This window comes from Leptopilina heterotoma, unplaced genomic scaffold (genome assembly GCF_015476425.1).
Source record: "Leptopilina heterotoma isolate Lh14 unplaced genomic scaffold, ASM1547642v1 Lhet_132, whole genome shotgun sequence".
Classification (NCBI taxonomy): Eukaryota; Metazoa; Arthropoda; class Insecta; order Hymenoptera; family Figitidae; genus Leptopilina; species Leptopilina heterotoma.
The window spans coordinates 46,449-73,260 of NW_025110851.1; the positions used below are offsets into that span (position 1 = coordinate 46,449).

Consider the following 26,812-nt stretch of genomic DNA (forward strand, 5'->3'; position numbering starts at 1 on the left):
TTCAAATTTTGAAATTTTTTTCCCCCTATTTTTCATGCCATTGACTGGCTTCACAAATTTCAACCGAGCGAAGATCGAGTTATTTGACTGAACGCCTCAATTAAAAGTCCAAAATTTTGAAAATTCATATCTTGAAAATTTGGACAATTAAACAAAAATAAAAAAACAGATATATATATATCTGTTTTTTTCGATACAGAATAGAAAAAAAATATTTTTGGCCGATTTTAAAAGGTCGACTAAAATCTCACGTGGAATTGCCCATATATTAGGTTTTTTTCGAAAAAAGAATCAGCTACGATTTTCGGAAATGAAAATTTGGAATCTTGGGACGATTCCAGATAAAACTGCGTTAGCACAATTTTGACTGATTTTAGGTTAACCTAAAAGTGCTTGAAGACCAACAATTAATTTGAACTTCTCCATTTTTTAATATTTCATGTCAAACATTTTTTTACAAATGCTTCAAATATGTACAAAAACTTGTAAGTTATTTTTCTCAATTGTAAAAAAAAATTTTTATATAGCGCAATTTTTAAGCTTTTTAAAGTAGAATCCCCCCTTAGACACTTAAATATAATAATAGAAAAACTAAATGTTTATTATGTAACAATTGTTTAAACAATTTATTGCTTTTTAATTTTTCAATTGATTGTGCTTAGAAAAATCTAGAAATTTCTAGCCCAAGGTTCAGTTTATGAACAAATGACAACAATACATTTTTTAAACAGTTTTAAAATAAATTATTTTTTATGTTTTATCATTAGTAGATGTTTTACTTATGAAAAATTGCACAATTGAGAGAAAACTAGAAATTTCTAACCCTAAGTACAGTTTGTGAAAAAAATAACAATTAATTGTTTAAACAATTTAATAAGTATATTATTTTTTATCATTATTAAGTGTTGCACTTTTGAAAAATTGCACAATTGAGAAAAAACTAGAAATTCCTAGTCCTAAGTGCAGTTTATGAAAAAATAACAACAATTAATTTTTTAAACAATTTAATAAATATATTATTTTTTATAATTAGTAGATGTTGTACTTTTGAAAAATTGCACAATTGAGAAAAAACTAGAAATTCCCAGCCAGTACAGTTTATGAAAAAAATAACAACAATTAATTGTTTAAACAATATTTAATTAATTAATATTTTATTTTTTATCATTAGTTAATGTTTTACTCATGGCAAATTGCACAGATGAGAAAAAACTAGAAATTACGATTTTATGATTTTCTTAAATACTTATTGTTATTAAAAAAATGTTTAAAATCAAAAATTAAAAAATCGGACTCGAAAAATCAATAGATCTATTGATTCTCGAGAATTTAATTACGAAGATTTAGAAAAAAAATCGTTTCGTTAAACAATTTTGACCTGATATAGAGTGATTTGAAACGAAAAAGTACATTTTTTCGCCACTGTGGAGCGCTTGCACGTCGCTCTTTAAAATTATGTCATTTGCTCAATTTTTAAAGGTAGGTACTAAAATTTTTTTTTAAATTAAAATGTATAAAAGATAGATTTTTGTAGATTTTAAATTTTTTTCGTAATTATTCCAGAAGTCACTTAAAACTTTAATTGTTTAATTAATTAACAATTTATTTTGCATAAATAATAATGAATTTTTTTAATTCTTGTTGTTATTAATAGATGCATTATTTTTGTATATCTCTACCAAATATTATTAAATTTTATATATCTCCTTAAAATCCTTTAAAAAATTAGTCTCTTTTAATTAATTATCACAGGTCAACAAAAAAAGACTAACATTTTTTTTATGAGATATAGGAATGGTTTCCGATGTATTTTTGGACGCTGAACACGATCCCGACTTCCAAAATTGCCCATCACGTCAGGATTTTGAGAAAAGTGGGGGTAAAGACCCCAAAAACGCTTTTTTGAGGATTTTCAACATTTTTTTTCTCTTTAACCTGACGTGCTAGAGACTTCCACAAGGTCTTAAATTAAAGCTTGTAATGTGCACTACAAGACCCATATCCATAAAATAAAAAAAAATTAAGATTTTTTTTTAAAAATGGGGTTGAAGACACTAAAAAATGTGTGTTTTTGGATTGCTTTAATAGACTTCTTGCAATTGCTTGGATTCGATTGAAAATGGTTACTTAGGGTTTTTGGGGTCGCTGATTACAAATCCGATATTAGTTTTCAAACATTCAAAATGGCGAATTCGTAATCAGCGATCCCAAAAACCCTGAAGTAACAAACTTTTAAGCGAATCCAAGAAATTCTTAATTTTTATATCTGCCATCTTGGTTCCGACATTTTAAATTTTTAAAAACTAATTTTGGATTCGTAATCTACGACTCCAAAAACCCCGAGTAACAAATTTTAAGCGAATCCAAGCAATAGCATGAAGTCTATTAAAGCAATCGAAAAACCCACCTTTTTGGTGCCTTCAACCCCATTTTTTAAAAAAACTTCTAATTTTTTTTTATTTTATTGATATGGGTCTTCTAGTGCACATTACAAGCTTTAATTTAAGACCTTGTGGAAGTCTCTAGCACGTCAGGTTAAAGAGAAAAAAAATGTTGAAAATCCTCAAAAAAGCGTTTTTGGGGTCTTTACCCCCACTTTTCTCAAAATCCTGACGTGATGGGCAATTTTGGAAGTCGGGATCGTGTTCAGCGTCCAAAAATACATCGGAAACCATTCCGATATCTCATAAAAAAAAAGTTAGTCTTTTTTTGTTGACCTGTGTTATGAGTGATTCTTGAGAAGTCAATATGAATAATGTATATTTAAATTTTTTTAATTATTTAATTATTGGCTAAATTTAATTTAAACTAATGATAATTATTCTTTCATATACTTAGTATTGTAACAAAAAATTTATTACTGTTATAAAAAATCAAAATTAAAAATATTTGTGCAGTTAATATATTTTTATTAATTACGAATTAAATATTTTCAATTTATTTATGGATAATAATGTTTTGAAATTCTTTAATTTATATATGTCAATATTTATTTTTTCGACTAACAAGACATGTCTTAAATAAGTTCCGGTAAGAACTTAACATTTTACTAGAGATTTAGAAATTTATTAGCGTAACTAAAAGGTTTGCGCACAGGTAAAAGCACTGTGTTTTTATACCTGTATAGTTGTGACTCAAAATCCATTGGTACGACAACTTTTGGGTTTCGGCTGTTCCTATTTTCCGCATATTAGTTTGAACTCTCTATGTAACAGTTATTATTTTTTGTACACCTTTGTACTTATATTGCGCATTGAAAATTCTAAATTTTCTAAAACATTCCAGTACTTGGTTCTACAAATTCGTCAGGTAGTGACCGAAATGTGACCGACAGAAAAGTCGTAAATAAAGTCACAGGTTCTTTTTGGTTTCATACATCTTGTTGACAATGACGGAATGAAGAGGATGCACTTTTTGTTCTGGCTTCTCTTTTATTGCTCTGTAGGTTTATTTTGTAATCTTTAACTCAGTAAAAATTTACGGTAGTTTTTTGAAAGAAGTGTTTGTGGCCTTTGCCGTGGTCATGGTATTAATTTTATTTACAATTTATTTTCCTTTAAACCGATATACATTTATCTTAATTTGGAATTTTCAGTGATGAAGAAAATTTTTCAATTTGACAAATAAATTAGTTTAATTTATTAATTGTTAATTAGAATAAACATTTTTAAATTATTTTTTAAGTAACGTAAAAGAATGAAAGCCTACTTACATTTACGCTCATAACGTAAACTTTAGTTGCTCCTATACGAAATAAATAAATGTTTCTTTTGTAAAGTGTTTTTATGAAGTAATTTTATATACTCTCATCGAAAAATTTTCTAACGGGAGGCAATTTCAGTTTATGTTGTAGAAAAATATTTTGTTTCATCAAAATACTGCTGTATATTTATAAATTAAAAGTTAATTAAAAAAATAATTTTCAAATCAATATGTTTTTACAAAATGTGGTTTTTTATTGAGCATTTATGTTCATTTGTAACAATAATTAAATTTTCATTGTTAAGCCTTATACCTGAGGGCATTCTTGTCATATTCAGTCATATTAACTACACCACTTAGTTGCAGTAACTAATTTTTCCAGTTTAAGGACACAGTTAAAATATAACCAGTATATGACTTTAAATGACTCAACAATACTGCAGTAGTAAGAACTACTGTTAAAAATAGTTTTTTTTCGGAATTTCTGTTTTCATACACTTTTTACTAGTTGCAAAAAAAAAATTAGACATACTATATTTACATAAAGTAAAAACAACAGCTGAAAATTGTTATTTTTATGACTTTTGTAGTTAAAATAACTGTTTTTTTACACCAAAAAAATAAATTATCGAAAACTAATAAGAAACGGTTCTTTCAACTGCATAAATCTTAAAAATAAGAATTTTAAACAATTGATTTTACTATATGAAAACAGTAAATCTACTTATTTCTCTTCAACTATTTATAAATGGTTGTTTTAACTATACATAAATCATAAAAATAACAACTCTTCCACTCCTTCTTGTTACAAAAGTAAATTATTAAAATTATTATAAATAATATTAGTTAACAAACAATTAACTTTGGTTCCTATGCACAAAATTTTTTCACAGTTATTTTTTAATTTAAGTTTATTAAGAAGAACATGTTTAAACTAAAGTAAATATATAAAATAATTTGTTGAATAATTATAAACAATGTAATATTATATATTTATATCGAATGTTCATATTAAATGTTTATTATTTATTATCTTTTTTGTGGTTTTGTACATTAAAATAAGAAATATAAACATTTAATATAAATATATATTAAATTGTTTATAAAATTATTCAACATATTATTATTTTATATATTTACATTTGTGTAAACATATATTCTTTTTCATAAACTTAAATTAAAAAGTAACTGTGAACAAAAAATTTTTTCTTGCAGAGGAACCAAAGTTAATTATTTGTTAACTAATATTATTTATAACAATTTAAATAATTTACTTTTTTAACAAAAAGAAGATATTTTTATTAAATGAACCTAAAGTATGAAATATAAATAAGAAAGAACAAAATATTTTGATGCAGATGAACCAAAGTTAACTACTTGTTAAATTATATTGTTTATAACAGTTTAGATAAATTATTTTATGCTTTACTATATATCTGGAAGTCATATTATATTTCAGGGATGGCAACCAAAATTTTATCGGTTTCGGTTTCAACTTTTCTGTATTCTTTCAAAAAAATTCGGTTTCAGTATTTCTGTCACGGTTTTTTTTCATAAAATTAGGGTTCCTGTATTTGCGTTTCGGTTTTTAATGTAAATAATTAGTTTCTTGTTTTCGGTTTCGTAAAAATTTCGGTTGTTTGGGTTAAAAGTTTTGGTTTTTCGGTTGTTTTCCCTGGACAATATATGTGTATTAATTACTCATAAATTATTTATAAAATTATTTTATAGTACCGGACAAAATTGTAAGTTCACCCATTTTCAAGGGAATGAAAAAAATATTTTAACACAAAATTTATGAAAACTAAAATTTTTTTCGGTATATGTTTTGAAAGATGATAATTTTTTAAACAGAATAAGACCTTACAGAAGTCATTTGGTCAGTATTTTATTTAGATATTTTTAAAAAATCGTCACTTTCAATGGTTTACAAAATTTTTAATTACTTCTAAAATAATGAACGCTTGTTAATGATCTTAAGCTTATTTTAAAGGTAATTTTCTGCAGAATAAGAATTACTTATAGGCATTATTTTAGAAGTTATTTAAATTTTGTAAAACATTGAAAATGACGATTTTTTAAAAATATCTCAATCAAATACTAGCCAAATATGGCTTCTGTAAAGTCTTATTCTTTTCAAAATTTTATCATCTTTCAAAAAAGAAAAAATTTTGGTTTCCATAAATATTATGTTTTAAAATTTTTTTCATTTCCTTAAAAATGGGTGCGGACTTACAATTTTGGACGGTACTGTATATTTTATAAGTATGAACATTAAAACTCATAACAGTCGAACAAAATGTTGAATTTTTAAAACAAAAATAATTATTATTTTATTGAAATTTAATATTAATCTTTTGCAGCAAACAATTTGTTTTGACAAATAAGTAAAATATTTTCAAACATATAGCTGAAGAAAGATTGCTACGTATAAGTGAAATGGCCATAGTGTTGTCAAAGAAATACTAAAAATTTTTTGAGAAACGTTTTTATTAGACATATATATCATATGCTTCAATATTTCTTTTTCATTTATTTTTTGTACCAAAAGATTTCAATATTGGTGTTCGGAACCCGTCATTTCAGTGCGAGTGCAACCCCGCACTCTTCCAATTTTTAGTTCTACTCAGTTTTACTTTTATATTAAAAACCGAAAAAACGAAATTTAGGTTTTGAAATAAAGGATTTTAAATTTTTAGAATACAGGTTTCGGTTTTCTGTTTCAGATAATTTTTTTTCTGTTTCGGTTTCTAGTTTTCGGATTTTTAAAAATTTCTGTTTTTTCGGTTATCCGGTTATCGGTTTCGTTTGCCATCCCTGTTATATTTATTTAAAAACTGATTTAAGATATGTGCAGTAACAGAATAAGAAATTTATTTATTTATTTAAATGTACAGACGGGCATAAAAAGCCCTTTAGAAATAAAACTAAATAATGTAAACTAAAAAATGTAACGTTCATATTTAAAGTAAAGTATACAGTATTAATTTGTTAACTTTAATTATAGAATTTCTTTTTATATTGCTTTAAAGACGAAAGAAAACTAAAATTTTCATTCTTTGACAACTTTTTTCTAAACTAATTATTTTGAGACTTATAAGCTACTGAAAATAGGTCTACATTCAACAAATCCATTTCAAAAATTCATAACTCGAAAATTTAAGCAATTAAAGAAAAATAGCAAAATACTTATTTCATATATTTCTATAAAGAACGAGAAAAAAATATATTTAACCGAATTTAAAAAAACACTATAAATTATTACACATTTATTATTGATTATTATTATAGCATTTTCAAATTAAAATAGAAATTAACAAATTTTTATAAAACAATTAACTTTTTTTAGTAGGGAAGACTGGGGCAAAAAGTTAAATTTTGCATAAATGATTTTTTAGACAATATAATCCGCTTAGATGCAAATATTTATACATCAATATTGTAGGGCAACTTGTCCCCTACAACTTTCAATAAAAAAGTTTCTGATATTTTCGTATACAATACGTTTTGTCCTTCTTTGAAAATTTTGTTTTTTTTTAACTTTTAGCCTACTGAAATTATTTTCTGATAGGTGTTAACCCAGGTAGAAAAATTTAATGGAAGCCTAGATATATGCTAGCGCCACCACTGGAATTTGCATGGCAGTTTATCTCGCCGACGTCTTCTAGCGCCTTGCATGGCGCGAGCACTTTCCGCTAGAATGCAACATAACCTCAAATTTCTGTTGCATAAAGTGTCAAAGCTGTTTGTTTTTATTTTTAAAGTAAAAGTAAATGTTTGCTTGTAGAATATTGTGGCATTTAAAAACAATAATAGTAAAGGATTCTAAGTATTTATATATTTGTAATTGTATTAAATTTAAATATAAATTGATATTGCATTATTATAAATTTCTTGTTCATTCGTTAATTTATACACTTATTTATAAAAGAATTTTTAGTATATGAATGTCTTATTCAACCTGCAAGAAAATTTTTAAATATATTTTAAGTAATTAATCTAACGATTTATCACCAAGAATAACAATAAATACTTTTTTATGGATCAAATATATTATTAATTTCTCTCCATTCGAATTAGAAAACATAACCTCAAACTGGATTTATTTTTTCTTTATTTTTAATTGACCTAGGTCATTTTTCTGTCAGCTGACAGAAAAAATTTACTGATTTTAAATAGGAACTTAATTTTTGCAATTATTATTATTATTATTATTATTATTATTATTATTATAAAAAAATTAGTTAATTTCAAAAATTTTAATTTTAATGTTTAACATGTGTAACTATTTTTGACACTGTCTTTTTTGTTACTCTAAAGAAATAAATAATTTTTTATGGAAATTTAATAATAATTTATTCTTAAAATTTCCATATTTAAAAAACAATTTTATGCAGCAAATAATGATCAAAATTATTATTAGGCTTGGGATTAAGAAAAGGTTACCGTTTTCTGAATTAAAATCTTACCATAACTTTAAACGAAACGTGTATTAACTCTTCAAATACGTTAAAACTTCATTGTTGGCAGATAATTAGTAAATGTTTTTTATATGTACACGATTTTTTTAATTATATTCGTCAAAAGAAATGACATAGGAATCATTTTTTAATTCGTGAAATAAAGTATTGGCAGGTGAGGTTATGTTCATTCTAGCACTGTGAGCAGAATGCGAGAAAGGCGCTAGACTACAAAAGTGTTTCAAATGCTCTCAGCGCCACTACACGGAAAGAAGGGCGTAGTAGATTCTACTGACATGGCAGTTAAATCTACTAAACAGAATCGTTAGGTTTGGACTGACGGTACAGACAGTGCCATCTACTGCACTGTTTAGTAAGATAGTAAGATACACTGAGCAAACAGTATATTCTACTAAACAGAGAGGTGTCGTAGTGTATTATACTAAACATACAGTTGGCGCCACTAACCGGTGCACTAAATGATTTACTAAACGCGTTCTGTCACATTTACTGCAACTCTTCTCTCCGTGTACAGCGCAATGGAACGCGAGAGTGGCACCATGCTAGCGCCACCAAATTTTTCTACTAGGGAAGTAGTAGATAAGTTAAAGTATACGTAAACAAGTAATTTAGTTAATAAAAGATCTTTGTTTACTTAACAAAAGCTTTAGAATAGTTATAAAGTTAATAAATTGAAATTTCAAAAAAAAAAAAATTTTTTTTGGTTTATTTCACGTGAGCGGTCTTGTTTTTTGATAGAGTACTTGCCTAATGTCAAATAAATCATTTTTAAACAAATAAACCCAAAAAAAAACGAAAAATAAAAAAAAAATTTTAATAACATGTAAAAATACATTTAACTTTTCGCTCCACCCATTATTTAACTTTTCGCCCAAGGGTGCGTTTTTGGCTTTAACAACAAATATAAAAAATCTAACTAAAGATATTTAGCAAATACCTTCAGGTATCTCTTCAGGGGACCCAAATAATGAAGTAAAAAAATCGCGGTGAGAATAAATGCAAAAAATATACTTAAAAGTTGATATTTTCTTTTACGAAAAAATTTTCAAAAGTAGGGTAAAAAAAAATTTAATTATGGACACCACAAAAATTAGCAGAATGTCACATAACTCCGGACATTTATTTAGGGTGATAACACCCTTCTATAATTAAAATTGCAATGCTCTAACTATTTCCGTTCGAAAGATAATGAATTTTAACTGTTTTCACAATTTAACTTTTCGCCCCAGTCTCCCCTACTACATAGTATTAAATTAACCCTAGAAGGAGTAACTGGAGCCTCTAACTTAAAAAATAATTTTTTATCTTTCAAACCTTATCCATTATTCAAATTTTTTTTAATTTATCAAAAAGTGAATAAGTCCATTGCTTTCCTTACAAAAAAACCAATAAAATTCACTCCTTCTAGAGTTAATAATCCAAATAATAAATTTAGTTAAATTGCTTGCAACTATTGGATAAAATTGTTTAAATAAACAATTGTTGTTATTTATTAAATTTTTACGCATTGCACCTAGAAAGAAGCAGTTTTTTTCTAATTTTGCAATTTTTGGATCCAATTATAATAACCTATACATATAAAATGTTAAATCGATATTTTAACAAATTGTTTAAACAAATAATTGTTGTTATTTATTAACTTTTTTCTTATTTCCCCTAAAAAGATCCAGTTTTTCTAATATAATTTTACAATATGTGGACTCACTTACAAAATTAAAAAAAAAATTGCGTCTTTCTAGGTGCAATAGAAAAAAATTTACTAAATAACAAAAATTATTTGTTTAAACAATTGCTAAAATATCGATTTGACATTTCACATTCATCGGTTTTTATAAGTAGGTCCGAAAATTGCAAAATTAGTAAAAAACTGCATCTTTCTATGTGGTATAGGTAAAAAGTTAATATATAGGAATAACAACAATGAATTGTTTAAACAATGTTAAATGATAACTATAGCAATTTTAATTTAATATTTTATTTATAAATACTAAAATAGGTGCCAAGGATGTTCCCCACTTCAATTAAGTCACTTTATCGAATTAACATTTTTTCGAAAAGGAACTTTTGTGAATTGTTATTATTTTAACAAAAGCTCATTTTATCGAAATGTCGGATTTCCAAATCGTCATTTATGCGAATTATCATTTTTATGAATAATCGTCGGTGTTGCTAATTGTCATTTGACCGAAAAGCCATTTTTGCGAATTGTCATTTTTACGAAATGGCATTATTACGAATTGCAAAAATGTCAATTCGTGAAAATGTCAATTCGCTAAAATGACATTTCACAAAAGCGACAATTCGAAATAGTGACGATTGGTAAAAATGGTGATTCACAGAAGTGACATTTCGTAAAAATGGCAATTCGGATAAATGACATTTCGCTACAATAACGATTTGTAAAAATGACAATTCGTAAAAATAATCTTTCGCAAAAGTGACAATTCGTAATAATGACATTTCGTATAAATGACAATTCGAAAAATTGAAAATTTGTAAAATTGCCAAAATTAATCGATTTTTTTATAGCGAAAATCGACTTTTTAGCTTTCAAGTGTGCTACAAAAAATCGAAAAATAAAAAAAATGCCTCCCAGCGTTACTTCAAAAAACATCCCCTTTAACATGCACTTTGATTTTTTTGTTTTAGATGATTCTATTGCGAGTTAGAGTGTACACCGCAAATCAATTTTTTTTGGAGGCGCCTGAGGAAAATCTCATTATCTCGCTCAATTCTTAATATTTTTTAATTAAAATTTAAAGAAATATTGTTCAAATGTTGCAATATTATATGCAAAACGATAAAATAAATTAACTTTCTGCGTATCGCCAAAACAATCTTAAAAACATGCATTTTTTCACCGTTTAGACCTTACCCCCCCCCCCTTAATTCAATAATTCCACCTTCTTGTAATTAATTAATAAAAACGGCAAAATTAGGTTATTTGGCGAATCGACTTTAAAAACCTATTTTATATAATATATAAAATAAAAAATATAAAAATAATATTATTATTTTTATATTTCCACTAGTTTTATTATTAAAAAATAATTAATCCACTAATTTTAAATATATGAATCAATAATTCTTTTTGCACTTTTAAGAATTTTTCTATGATTTTTAAAATATTTTCTGATTACTAAGAAAGTGCCATTTTTCAGCACCTTCTCCACTTTACACTCATATTTTAAGAAAAGTAATAAATATTTTAACAATAATTGTTTTCATTTCGTTCTCCAGAGATCATACAGATTTATTTCTAAAAGTATCAATTTTTTAAAAATTAGGCCGCAACGACTTTAGTCGAAATATAATGATCTGACCCAATAATTATTAATATTCAATAAATTATTCACCATGCTTTATAATAATTAAATAAGCGGGCTTTGATATTAGCTTTTAAAGATAAATTTTGTTTTGAAGAACGGGTTATATCATTTTTAAAATTTGTTAAATTTAACCTACTAATCGTAACTTACTTGTGCTGGGCCAGTACAATGGAATTTTTAGGTCACATTTACCCGACGCACGAACATGAAAAAAAGTGGTAGCAAAAAAAATTTATTTATATAAAAAAGTTTTAATGTTTTTTTTTTTCATTTTACGTATAAAAATAAACTTTTTTATGGTCAAAGTTTCTTTTTTAAATTAACTGTTTATAAATTATCAACAATTTAAAAAATAGGCTGTTTTTTAAACAAATGACGAAACTTTCTTAAAAATTATCGTAAAACAATTTTTAAAAAATCATTTGAATAAACTGAGCTTTTAAATACATTGCATGAAATATTTGTGTGATCACTTGTTAAAAAACTACATTTGTTTGAAAATGACTAAAAAAATTTTATTTATTGTAAACTGCAATTAAAGAATTAAGAAAAATTTTATTTAACTTCTCAGTTTTTATATTATATTTCCACACTTTACTTCAAGTTTTTTTTGTAATTTTCGCTAATGACGGTCTCTCAGTGTATAAGCATTTAAAAAAGAAAATTTTGTAATGTAACATTTTGAAAAATTCATATTTTAAGAAAGGTTTGAAAATAAATTAAAAAAAAACCATGTACCTCTTCTTCGAGGTGTACAAAAAATAAGGAAATTTAAGACAATTTAAAAATGTCAATTTTGATAATATGTTGAGTTGGTCTGGACCTCCCCATATATGTATAATAAACATTATTTAGCTAAATATTAAAAACTATCACTTATTTAATTAATATTTATAATTTTTAATATTTAGCTGAATAATGTTTATTCTACTCAACATATTATCAAAATTGTCTCAAATTTTCTTACCTTTTTGTAAGAAAAATCTTTGACCTAATAATTAGGCACGGTGGGATGAAGGTAATGGGGAGGGGAATTTAAGTAAATATTTACTTGTATTAAGAAAATATTCTTTTTGGTTTAAATCTATAGAGCCATTGTATTTTTACATGTTGATTAATTTCTTAGTCGAATTCCATATATTTTCTTAGATCCGGAACATATGTTCTCCTACCAAGTATACTATGCCAAGAAAATTATATTTTTTGATCCAATACCATAATTGACTAGCATAGGTCCCTATGCAATCCCGATAATTACTTCAACCAAATCAAATTTTCTTGATTCAATTAAATTTTTATTTCCGTGTAGGTCAGTTTTTCATTTTAGAAAATAAATCTTATGTTTTTTGAGTAGCAGAATTGTTTATTATTATTATAAACAATGAAGTTAAAATAAGAACAGCTTTGATTAAAATTCATAATCATTGTGGGAGTTCTGAGAAATATAACATTTCCTTGAGGCGAGAACTATAGAGTAATGAAGTCAAGAGCAAACTCACATCCACTTTTCTTCCTGAACATAGGGAAATGTTTACAGTACAGGTACCCAAGGACCTTTCCATAGCACACATAACTAGCAAATAAGAAAGGAGAAAGAATCAGTTAATATTGATGTTGGAGGTGGTGGTTACAAGAACGGAGGAAGGTAATTCTACCAATGGAGAGGGACGAGTGCATCCTACCAATAAAGTAAATTCTCAGAGTAGGGGGTCTACCTGTAAGGCCCCTCACAGTAAGGGCCCGCAGGCCATCCAGTTCGGTTCTTCATTGCCTACTTTTAGAAATTAGTTGCATTTCACCTCGTGTTTGGGCAAGCGAAGTGTGGTATTATAGAGTGTAGAATGAAAGTTACTTCAACTCAAAATCACAACATCTAAGTTTTAATAAAATTCTCTATTTAATTTAAAAATTGGGTATTAATTATTTATTTAATTTAATGACGTTTCAAACATTGTTTTTTTGATATGGAAAGTGAAATCGTTAACCAACAAAAACAACATTAAGAAAACAAACTGAAATCTAATAAACAAAACAGAAAACAGTTGAAGAAAGTGCGATTGAACATTTAAAAGATGATTCTACGAAAGTTGTAATTTAATTCAGTGGTGAAGTTAACTATTATTGCTGGTTCCAAAAAGTTGAATCAAGTGTATTGACCAAAAAATAATCAACACTTAGGAATACTGTTGTTATTTAATGTACTTATGTGTCATCTGTGTATGTTTAATCAGTTCTAATTAAAATTAGCTGCTGTTTATCATGGATTTTGGAATAACTATGGATGTTTTTACTGTTACGTGGACTAAGTAATTGTAGGTCCAGTATTAATTTTATCTTTCTTCTCTTCTGTTTTTGGTTTTTCATTTGTACCTATACCCACGTGCATCGTGTAATTGTGCTTGACGGAAATTTCAAAAGTGTTTCTTACAGTGAATCAATTTTTTCGTGATAAACTTGAAGGCAACAAAAATTCCACTCTGGATACCACGTTGTTTATATGTAAGTTCTCATTAATTTAAAAAAAAATTAAGATAATTTTTCTTACTATGCAGTTACTGATTTTTCTTGACCTACCTTTGAAACTTACCTGTTATTAACTTATATACCTACTTGCTATAAAATTTTAACACTTTTTTAATTTTAATATTTATTTTACGTATAAATTTTTTAGTGTAAAATATGCCAATGGTTTTAAAGTTGTCCGTAATACACTACAAAAAAATTATTCGATTTAAATAACCGATTACTTTTCAGTCATCAAATAAATATTTACTTGAATCAAATAATTTTTATTTGAGTCAGTTAAATGGTATTTGCTTCAAATACTGAAATTATTGGTTCAAATACAATTTATTTAACTTAAGTAAATTAAATTTATTTAATTCAAGTAAATATTTGATAATAGATAAGTATACTGTTACTTTAAACAAATAAATTTTTTTTCAATGTAACAATGTTTATTTTCAGATTATTTCGATTGCCCAGACATGTTCACCTAATTAGGTAGATTTTTTAGGTGAAATCAGTAAACTATCAAAGGTTTCTTGTAATAAAATTAAGACCCTATTATTTTTGAACATTTGCAGTACATTTTATTTTTAAATAGAAAATATAATTATTATAATGTACTAACAAAATTACATATGAAGAATATATTTCAGAATTTTTATAATTAGTTGTATGTCTTACAATTTCGGGAATCTTTTTTAACCATCTGAAGTTGCTAACTTATCCCCACTCTAACGCCATAAAATCCTGTAGTCCCCACCAGGTGACAAATCTGACGATTTTTGACAACACCGGTCGTTAGCAACAGCAGAGGGTTAAGAAAGACATTTGCGATAAAATAAAGACAAATATTTTGAACAAATATTTCCAAATGAAATTTAGTGCCTTAAAAAATCACATACACCTAAGAGATGGAGCCACAGTCGCTCTTTTCAATATCATTGGAGTTGTAATTTTTATTTAATTTTAATTAATTTAACTTTAGAAACTAAATAAAAATTAAATTAATTTTAAATTAATTATTATATATTAATATAATATTAATAAATTATTAAATAAAAGGATCATGTTGAATGAAAAGGTGGAAGCAACGAAGTCGACGAGGTATTAGTCCTTAATATAATCTCCATACAGTGTGTCCGTTTTTAATTTCAGTTTCTAAAAATCCGGTTGACAATGTAATAATCCTTTTTCTCCATGTATCCTGACAATTTTTTGGGTATCTAAATTATAACTTTTGAAAATATTTCCAAAAAGAATCAATGTCAACTGTCAGATGTCATCTTCTCTAAACACTAATATCTATAAAATGATTCTGGTGGATTGACAGTCTTTTGTTTTAATACATAATGAAAACTTTCACTTTTTTCACATTCTAATTCAGAATTTAAAGAATTTTTATGTGCAAAAATAATATTGAATAATACAAATAATTACTATTAAAATTATAATTAAAAACTAATAGTATCTCTTATTAGTTTATAATTGTAATTTACTAGTTATAAATGTAATTGTTAAAATTGAGAGTATAATTATATAATTGACTTTTAATTAATATTTAAAGATTTTAATATTATCCTCAGTTCCTTTTACTAATTGAGTCTTTAAAATGATAAATAGCTGTTTGGTTGTATCTAGGCGCCAATCATATAGGATATTACTACAAAAATGAATTAAAATCTGTTCATTATTTCTAATCCTTATATTCTGCCATATATTAGAAACGAAAGTATACTTTGAATTTAATTTTTTTTAAATGACTTTTAGACTTTAAATTTGGAGCAGGAACAAATAGTTTTAATTGATTATTTCATCCCGTCACTGAAACAAAAAATAAGAAACTATTTTTAGTACTATGTCTGTTGCTTTAACGAATAAATTTTATTTAACATTTTTTTATAAATAATATATATTTATAACATTAGTAAAAAAATACTTATTATATTACAACTAATATTTTGTCATCATTAGTATAATATACTTATTGATAAATTTATCAATCATTTTATCCCTTTTTTGCTCCCAAATCACTTATCCTAATTTTTCTCCAGTTGTTATTATAAACCGCTTTTACAATCAGTCCCTCAAATACATTTTATAATATAAATTGACTGTTCTTTAGAATAATAATTTATTGTTTTTAGTATAACTAAATGACAATAGAGAAAATGTAGTTTTGGCATTATTAATTAAAACAATGTTGTGAATAATTGCTCACTCGTGGAAGCATTATTTTACCGAAAATATTTAAAAACTGGATTTTTTTACTTTTCCTTATGTCCTTTGACCTAAGAAAGTCGAAAATTACAGTTATAACCCAAAGTTTTATTCAGTGTGTATGTGTGCGCATGTAAACATTACTTTTTTCATAAATATCTCAAGTTGTATTGACATAAAGGATGCATTTTTTAAATTTTTTGGGAGACACAAAATAAGTAAGACTTTGTGTTTTAAGTCAGTAAGAATTAAATGTTTTTATCGCATTTAAAAAATTTTCAAAAATACATTTTTTGCAAATATATTTAAGAAAAGAATTTTTTGAGATCTATGAAAAAATTACTTTTTGTTGTTCTTTGAAATTTAATTGTTATAATCAATGGCAAAAATATGCCTGTGTTACTAACAATACTTTTTATTTCAAAGGCAGAAAAGTGGTGGATTTAGACAATATGTATAACAGAGTAAAAGTTAGTTACTTGTTCGACTTCCCGTGTATAAATTGCCCCAAAAATTTGGTGTTAATCTGCACCAGATCTGTATTCTTATTAATTTAAGTAAAAATAAGAAAAAAAACTTGAAGTTCTTAGTTCTTAGTTTATAGAACTAAGCTAATTAAAAGCAACTTAGTATTGTTTTGAGTTTGGTGTTTACCCCTGCGATCCACTTGAAACAAATTAAAAAAGTTTTAAAATGTTTATAAATATAAATTAATAGTTGAAAAAAATTCATATTTACTTTTCAATAATTTACTTCTTATTTTTATTCAATTTATTAATAATAATAATAATAATAATAATAATAATAATAATAATAATAATAATAATAATAATAATAATAATAATAATAATAATAATAAAATAATAATAATAATAATAATAATAATAATAATAATAATAATAATAATAATAATAATAATAATAATAATAATAATAATAATAATAATAATAATAATAATAATAATAATAATAATAATAATAATAATTTAACATAATTTTCTAATTTTGTGTATAACAAATTAAAATTGTAAACAAAATTTAAATTTCAATGTCGACTGTTCTTTGGTAGTTTGTTACTTATTAAAATCTTGTGATACTTCCTATTAAAATTTAATACTTAAAGATTTATTTTATTTTAATTTATTATTATTTCTAAGCTAACCATATTTTTTACAACTTCGATTCAATAATTGTAAGTCTAAATGATACTGAGAAATTAAAACTTCTTTGCATTTCTTTATTTTCATGTAGGTTTACGTTATTTCTAGATTTTAGTCATAAATTTTCAAAAAACTGAAAATCTTATTCATAATCTTACTGTACTTGTCCTTATTCAATTTTTAAATAATATAAAATTTTTTTCTATTCTATTTACTATATCCAGGCCTCGGATATTATAATTTTTTTTTACTTTTTTCGACTATTTTTAAAAAATGCGACTTTTCTCCCAAATATTGCATGAAAAAACCACATTTTTATTAGAAATTGGAAATTATTTCGATTTTTCTAGTGTGGAAAATAATTATAGACAAATCTTTGAAAAATTGTTTGTGAATATTTTTCTAATTCAATTTTTGTAAACATACAATTAAAAAGATTTGAAAGAATTGAAATTTTGTAAAATTTAATTGAAAATAATTTATTTTTTCAAGAAATTACAATTTTACAATACAATATTACAATTTTTGAAAATCAACTATTGATGAAATTTAATTGTAAATTTTGTGAAAATAATTGAATTTTTTAAGAAATGTAATGAAAAATCTTTGAGTGTAAATTTATGAAAATGAAAATTAATAAAAACTATCTTCTAAAAAATTATATTGAAATTTTTTTAAAAAAAATTAATTCTTAGAATTTTTTTTATTATAAATTTTTAAAATTCAATTATTTTTCATATTTTCAAAAACATAATTCCGAAAATTCAAATACATAGGTACAAAAAATAATACAAACACTAAAATTTTTCAGAATTATTTTTAACATTTTGGAGAAAATGATTTTCACAAATCATTGTGAAAATTTTTAATTAAAATTCTTCAAAAAATTACTTAGTTTTTTTTTAAATTAAGATTTACGTATCTTCGAACAAAGTAAATTAAATTTTTTTTAATTTGCTCCTTTAGATTCTTATTAAAATTTCGGAGAAATAATGTTTATATTTTTAATTAAAATTCTTCAATAATTTGATTATTTATTTTATATTGTTCAAAAATTCAATTATTTTTAAAAGATTTTACCAAAATTCAATTGTTTGAAAATTTCTTAATTGTATAGGTATATATATTTAAAAAGACAATTCTTTAAAAAATTCTTTAAAAATATTTTTAAAAAAATTAATTCTAAGAATTTCTTTATTATAATTTTTTAAAAATATAATAATAATAACTTTAAAAAATTCGATTCTTTATCTAAAAAGAAGATAATAATCCTTTGAATTTTCACATTTCCACTCGTTATTTTCTTCTAGGGTAAGATGTCCCAAAAACACAGTTTTTTTTAAATAAATGTAAAAGTGGATTTAATTTAAAAAATTTGAATAACTTCTGTGTAAAACTGTTTTTTTATATAGACTACAATTTTATTGTTGATGTGAATTTTACTTATTTGTCATTCTTTGATTGAATTATTTTAAGTAGTACGGTATAAATAATAAAATAGTATTTTATTTTTAATACTTTTAAAATAAGTTTTAATATAACGGGACTGAAAAAACGAAAGGACTTTAAGAAGGAGAGAAAGCACTAAATTCAAAAGATTCTTCAGAATTGTATTGGAGGTAAAGAAGTATAAAGAAGAGTTGAGAAGTAAAAGAGAAGGGGGTAAAAGAAACAATAGTAGGGGAAGAGCAGTCATCGTGACTCGACAGTAGGTCAGTGTACCATATTAACCGGTGTAAACCTGGAGGCTTCCGACTCTTCAGTTCCGCATATGTGTACACATATCTCTATATATAGGGTGTCTTAAATAGTACAATAAAAATAAAATTCAAATAATTATTAAATAAAAATTTTTTTAAATTTTTTATTAATAATTTTTTAGTATTTATACTGTAAGAAATAAAAAGATTTTTTTATTTTGATGCAACAAAAATTTACTATTCTGAAATCTTTTTAATTCATATTTAAAAGCTTTCGTTATATAAAAGTTTTTTTTTCAAAAAATATTTTCACATTATTTAATCAAAGTCAGTCAGTTATAATAAACCCTCTTAATTTTAATTAGTACAGTCTGACTAATTATTAATAGAATTCTACTAAATAACAATATGGAAAATGCCCGTGTAGTGCCGATGCTTACCCTGGCTTAGTACTTAGCCTATTTTATTGAAACTGTAGGTTCCTGAAGTTAGCGTCAACGCTCAACGTTCAAAAACGTTTTTTTCGTCAAAATTAAAAGAATAAAACAATTTTTCTAAGGTTTTAGATTAAAAAAAGCCCTGAACTTATTTTTCACTCTCGATGTGAATAAAAGAAGTAAAATTATTGACATTTTCATCTCAAAAAAACCCCAAAAATAGTTATCGATGCTGAGCGTTAACGCTAAACAACATAACGCTAAACAATACTTTGGTACTCATTAAAATCCTATTATACTTCTTATTATGAATAAAAAATTATTTAAAAATTATCATTAGTTAAATTGATGCAATAAGTAAATAAAAATGCAATAAGTGAAGTTATTTAATTTAATACTTAACAAAATTTAGTAAAACTGAGAAATTAAAACTTTACTGCATATATACACGTCTCCTTAGCATACATTTCAGTGCATTATTTCTGCTTTATTGAGAATATTATAATATATTAAATTTTAATGTTAATAAAATATAATAATATATTTCATTGCAATTATGCAACTATATGCTTTTTGAACTTTGTTTTTACGCAAAATTATAAAAACAAAATTCAATAAAACGAAATTATCGATAATTTTCTAACGAGCAGAGTAAGTTAGATTTTCTTAAAATGCACATATAAAATTCAATTTTATTTAAAATTATTTTTAAAACAAAAACCACAAAATAAATAAAAAAAAATTTTTAACCACATTTTAGATTTGTGAACACCATAAAAATTTACTTATTTTAAAATAAAAAAAAACTTTTTAAAAATATTTTACTTATTACTAAATTAATTTAAAAAGTAAGCAGATTTACGAGAAACTCATGTTGAAAGTCTAAAATGTTTATATATTTCATGTCATAGAAAAAAATTGTCATAAAAATTGCATTAATTTTAATTTTTTCATCAATTTAATTGTTAAATCGAAATATTTAATTCTACTACGAAGACAAAATTTTAATAAAAAACATCAATAACCTAGTGGCATAACTTTAGACTTTATTATTACTTTTTAATACTATATGGTTAGGAATTGAAGTTAAGTTATAATGCTTTAAAGTTAGTCAAACGGTTGGAATTAGGAAAAAATCGAAATTTTGATTTTTGTCGAAAATGAACCTTGAAGAAAATGAAAGTTTTTTTTTCCTTCAAGATTTTTTGCTAAAATGAATATTTTAGAAAATTATGCTAAAAACTGAAGAATTTAAATTCTCAACATTCATTCAATTTTTAAACATAATTCGTTGTATCATAAATATTATTGAATTTACTTGAAATTTCGTATTCAAACGTAATTAGGCCTAATTATGGGTCTAACGTAATTAGGCCCACAGACAACATAATGCAAAATTAAAAAATAATTAATCGTTTATTAATTTTCAATATTGTTAATAGAAACCCGTCGATAATTAAGTTCTCTTATGTTTGCCTTCAAAATATCTTATTTTTGAAAAAATTTATTGGAAAAATCTTTAGTTAATTTTAGTAGATAGTTACAATACATTTTTAAAAAAAATTATACGACTTGAAAACAGTAATAATTATTATTGTCCAGTTTCTCTATGCAAAATGTATGGTCATTTTCTGACAAAATTTGAACATGACATTTTATATTTAAATTTAAATAAGACGATTATGAATTTGTTTTATTTTTAAGTATACTCAAATTTTTATTAAGACACAAAATAACAAACATTTAATTACTTTTATAATTCAAAATTCAAAAAAGAAATTGAAAAAGGGAAATTAAATTATTTTCAACCGTAGATTGGAACAATGCAATATTGCATCACAAAATATAAGGAAAATACTAAAAGAAAATGCATTACATTTACCTTTTCCAATTAATTAACTTGGAAAAAAAGTACTTTGCATTTATTGAAAAACTCTTTTTAGTCGATTATCACACACAGTGTTGGTATTAAACAAAAACAGTTTATATATCCGCTTCGGCGTACACGAAAAAGTTGGCTCATGGAAAAAGAAATGTTTTTATATAAACGCAATCGGCTTTTTAATATTGCGTGTTTAAAAAAAATCGACTGTCTCACAACTGGAGGTGTCTCACAACTGGACACACTCCCCTATTTGATAATATTATTGAAATTGCCAAAAAAAAAATTATATTCAGTTATAAATATGTTCAATATCATAATTAATCTTTTTTTAATTATATTTACTTTTTGTCTTTTATAGGATAATAATAATTTGATTAAGAATTTAAAATAATTATGATGCAGTTTAAATCTAATATTATTGTCCTAGTGAATTTTTCCTGGTCCCTTTAAACTATATGCTTGAATCTTATTACTATGACTATTCTATAGTAGGTTCTTGTCGTAACGAGGAAACCTAGTCAATTTAATAATGTAAATATGAAAATATAAAAAATATAATAAATTGATTAAACAAATGAATAGAAACGACGAATTTGCTATTTATATTTTTGAAAATTAATATTTGTTTTTTCAGAAAATTGCATTAATAATAAAATTTAAGTTTTTAAATGTTTTAAATGATTATTATTTTTTTTAAAGACTGCATTTCTTTGGATGAACATTTTTAAATGGCTATAACATTCCGATATAATAGAAAAGTTTTGTAAAAAAGATATATTGGAAACACTTAAATATAATAAATTCTAATTTCCTATTGTTTATGTGATGTAAATATTTAAAAATTTTCTTAATATTAAAGTTGTTTTCTACCAAAGAATCCAAAACTTCTGTAAGAAATTTGAGTATTATTTATATTGTTAATATAAATTTTATCACATTTTAATTTGTTGTTTGGTATATTTTTGTTCCCTTTTTCAGGAAAAAAAAATTCCTTTTCTTACCTTTTCTGAGGATAAAAGGTACTGTGATGCCTGTAAATGTTTGTATAAAATTACAATAATATAGAAATAAATAAGTACATGCAAATAAGTTTAATCACAACCGATCTTAATACATATAATATTATTATTTTATCAATGTATAAATTAAAATTTCATTAAATTTATTACTATTACTTATATTTTATAAATTTTTGTAGTGAAGTTATGTACGTTCAGTTATTGTTAATAAATGTAATAAAAATTAAAAATAAGAAATAAATTATTGATTTATAACAAAAAATACAATTAAATTAGAGTTTGGGAATACTTTAGTAGATCCCATAGTTGGGGCCAAGTTGGGTTGACCCAAACTTTGTCCAAGTACACTAACGAACAAAAATTTCTTTCAACTTTTTACAGTTGTGTCTCTTTGTTCATTTGACCAGCATATTATTTAAATTATAATTTAATTAACTAAATAAATTATTTTATTTCCTCATTTTTCAAATTTTGGGAAACCTAGTTGGGTCCAAATTGACGCCCAATCTCACTTTCGGTGACTTTGAAAAGATTTTCACACGGTTTGAAAATACATTTCTTAAAATGTTTTGGAACATTATTTGGTGGATATGAAACGTTCTAAAAATGTTTTAAGAACGTTTTTGGAACGAAGATTGTTATTTCCCAAAGGATTAATTTATAAATCTATTGCTATTTAAAATAAATAAAATTTAACGTTTGGACTATCTTAAATATTTTTAAGTCAACATTATATTGTCTCTTACCTTCTAGATAAAGAAAAACACAACTTTCTTTAACACAATTAGCTTCTGTATTTAAGGAAATCGGTTAGGTATCACTTGATTGAAATGGAAAAGAAACGTGTAGAAACTATGACTGGCTTACCCAATTGCTCTTTCAAGCAAAACCCGATGATTAAGTATCTGATCATTTCAATATAGAAAATAAAAAGTGATAAGCCTAACAATAAATATTTACCATATACAATATAATTTTATAGTAACTTTATATTTTTAAAATGTTTATTATATTTTAATACACTTGTGCCTCCGTCAGTCACTACGCGGGGTTGAGTATGCATTGCATCCTTGTTTCTATTCAACATGTTATTTTTATTTAAAAAGTTTCAAATATAATTTTTCCTCTCCATAACCTTCTTCTTAAACTTAAGAAGAAAATACGTTTTTTTATCTATAAAAATATCTCGAATGAAAAAATTAATCGTTACAATTTTTAAATGAAAACATTGTTTTTATGTTGAAATTTATAAAAAAACCATTGATATTCAATTTTGTTATATGGAAATTCACTTGTTTATTTCTTTATCTAACTTCAAATCAAAATTTGTTAAAACAAAAAATATAAGATACAGAAAAATTATGATTTGAAATTGGTTGGAAAAATAAACAAGTTAATTTCCATAAAAAAATTGAATAACAATGATATTTTTTAGCAAAATTCCACAAAATTACGAATGTATTTTAAAATCTTTCAGGTTTTTGAGAAAAGGTCCGTAAATTTGCTTCAAGTCCGTAAAAGTCCGTTTTTTTTAAAAAAGGTCCGTAAAGTCCGTAATTTGATTGAAAAAAGGACGAAAAATTCGTAAATTTTACGATATAATTTGGAAAATTTTAGAGAAATTACAAATGATTGTAGAAATTCAATAATTTTCAAAAGTAATAAAATTCTTCACAGAAATTCAATTATGTTCAAAAAATTTTTTTTAAAATTCTCGTAAATATTTCAATTATTTTTAGAAATAATAAAATTCTTCTCCAATATTTAATTATTCTTAAAAATTTTAATAAAATTCTTGGCAAACATTTAATTATTTTCATAAAATAATAAAAATTTCACAGGAATTCAAGTATTTACAAATTTTCTACAAATTTCTTCGCAATAATTCAATTATTTACATAAATAATACAATTTTTACAGGGATTCAATTATTTTTGTAAATAATAAAATGCTTTTTAGGAATTCAATTATTATGTTCATAAATAACAAAACTCATTGCAAAATTTCAATTATTTTTAATATACAATTTTAATCAAATTCCTCGAAAAATGTAATTAAAAATTTTATTAAAATTCGTCAAAAGAATTCAATTATTTAAAAATTTGTTGATAAAATTATTTATAAGATTTGAATTTTAAGAAACATTTAATTATTCAATAAATTATTTTTTTGAATTACAAATTATTTGCAGAAATTAAATTATGTTCAAAAATAAAATTCTTCTTAGGGGGATTCAATTATTTTCATAAATAATAAAACTTTTCGCCGAATTTCAATTATTTTTAATACAATTTTAATCAAATTTGGCGAAAAATCTAATTATTTTTAAACATTTTATTAAAATTCGTCGAAAGAATTTAATTATTTAAAATCTTGTTAAAATTCTTTATGAGAATTTAATTTTAAGAAACATTCAATTATTCAGTAAATTATTCATTTTTGTACTTAAATATATGTAATTGAATTCCAATAGAATTTTCAATTAAAAATTGATTTAAAAATGAATTTCAGTTAAAATATTAGATAATAATTGAATATTATAAGCAATATAACGTGAATTTTGAGAAATAATTGAATTTTGAAATTAATTTTTTTGAAAAAGTTTAATTAAATTTTTTTTTAAATTCTTTGAAGATTTTATTTTCTAATGTATATTTCATTAAAGAATTTACGAATAATTGAAATTCGTAAAATTGAATATTGTAAAAAAATGGATTTGAAAATTGTCAAAGAACTTTTTCGAAAATTAATTGCTTTAAAGAAGAATTTTAGTTAAAAATTCTTAAATAATAATAATAATTGAATTGAAATGATGAAAATAATTTTGAAGAAGTACAACATTCTTCATGTTTTATAGTTATAATGAAATTTAATTTATAGTTTTAATTAAAAATCATTTTTAAAAAATCGTCATTTTCAATGTTTTACAAAAATTTGAATAACTTCTAAAATAATGAACGCTTTTTAATCATCTTAAATATATTTCAAAGGTTATTTTCTACAGAATAAAAATTACTTATAAGCCTGTGTTAAAAGTATTAAAAGCCTGTATCTTATTAAAAGAAAAATAATTTTTAAAATTCAAACATAATTTTTTTATTAAATTTTCTTGAAAAATCTACACCATATCATGTTTTGTATATTTTCTAGAATAGTTTTTAGTACAAAAAAATTATTTCAAATTTTTTGAATTTTTTTCTGTAACTTTGACGTCCTGCTTATTCAAAGAAAAAAAATACAGCTTAATGTCTATAAGTAATTCTTATTCTGCAAAAAATGACCTTTAAAATTAGCTTAAGATCATTAAAAAGCGTTCATTATTTTAGAATTTATTTAACTTTTTGTAAAACATTGAAAATGACGAATTTAAAAAAAAATATCTAAATAAAATACTGACCAAATAACCAAATTTCTCTCAGTGTTAAATTTTTGTCAGAAATTGGTCCGTAAATGGTCCGTAATTTTTTATTTTTGGTACGTAAAGTCCGTATTTTTAAATACTTTCACTGTTTCGAACCTCAGGAGAGGTTTTCTCCAATAAAACCCAATAGACAAGGTGGCCCAGTCAAATGTAATAATGCTAGTTTTTATTTAGCGAAAAAAAATGTTTAGCTGAGTTATGAGTGTTTGAAAATTTTAAGACATATCGTGATTTTATAGCTAAACAGCTGACAAATTATTTTCAAATCATTCTAATTTTTGCAAAAATAAATATTTTTCAATTTTTTCCTTGATTTTAGTAGTGTTTTTGATACTTTTTCTTTGCAAACTTGAAAATTTGAAAAATTTTGAAAATTAACAAAATGGCGGCCATTTTCCGAAAAATCAAAAAAGTCAATTTTCTCAAAAACATCATTTTTTATTTTTCTTAAAATTTTTGTGTGATTACTAGATGAAAAAAGGAATTAATTTTAAAAGGTTTCATGTCCGCTAAAACTGTTTGGAAATAACAATAATTTTTTTCAGAAAATAACAAATCTCATTATTTTGAGTAATGTATCGGCATATATATATATATTTTGCATGTTCATGTTTTTCGATGATTAGTAGTGTTTTTGGTACCTACTTTTTATTTGCAAACTTGAAAATTTTGAAAATTAACAAAATGGCGGCCATTTTTCAAAAAATCGAAAACTAAAAATACTAAAAATAATTGAATAAAAATATTCATTTGGAGGTTTTTGGGGCCGCTGAGTTATAGAATATTTGGTTAAAATTTTATAATTCAAAATGGCGACCAAAAAAATTTAACGGTCGCCATTTTGTTAATTTTTAAAATTTTTAAGTTTGCAAATAAAAAGTACCAAAAACACTACTAATCATCGAAAAACATATAAACGTGCAATAAATATATATATGCCGATACATTTATACT

General features: G+C 23.9%; 1 protein-coding gene across 1 annotated transcript in view; it reads left to right on the top strand.

Moving 5' to 3' along the window:
• Nucleotides 1-13,257: 13,257 nt before the first annotated feature.
• LOC122513064 (ichor) overlaps nucleotides 13,258-26,812 on the top strand; it is a 30,976-nt gene continuing 17,421 nt past the window's right edge. Inside the window, exon 1 of the mRNA XM_043629297.1 lies at nucleotides 13,258-14,011. The gene's annotated coding sequence lies outside the window, so the exon portion shown is untranslated. The remainder of the gene's footprint in view (nucleotides 14,012-26,812) is intronic.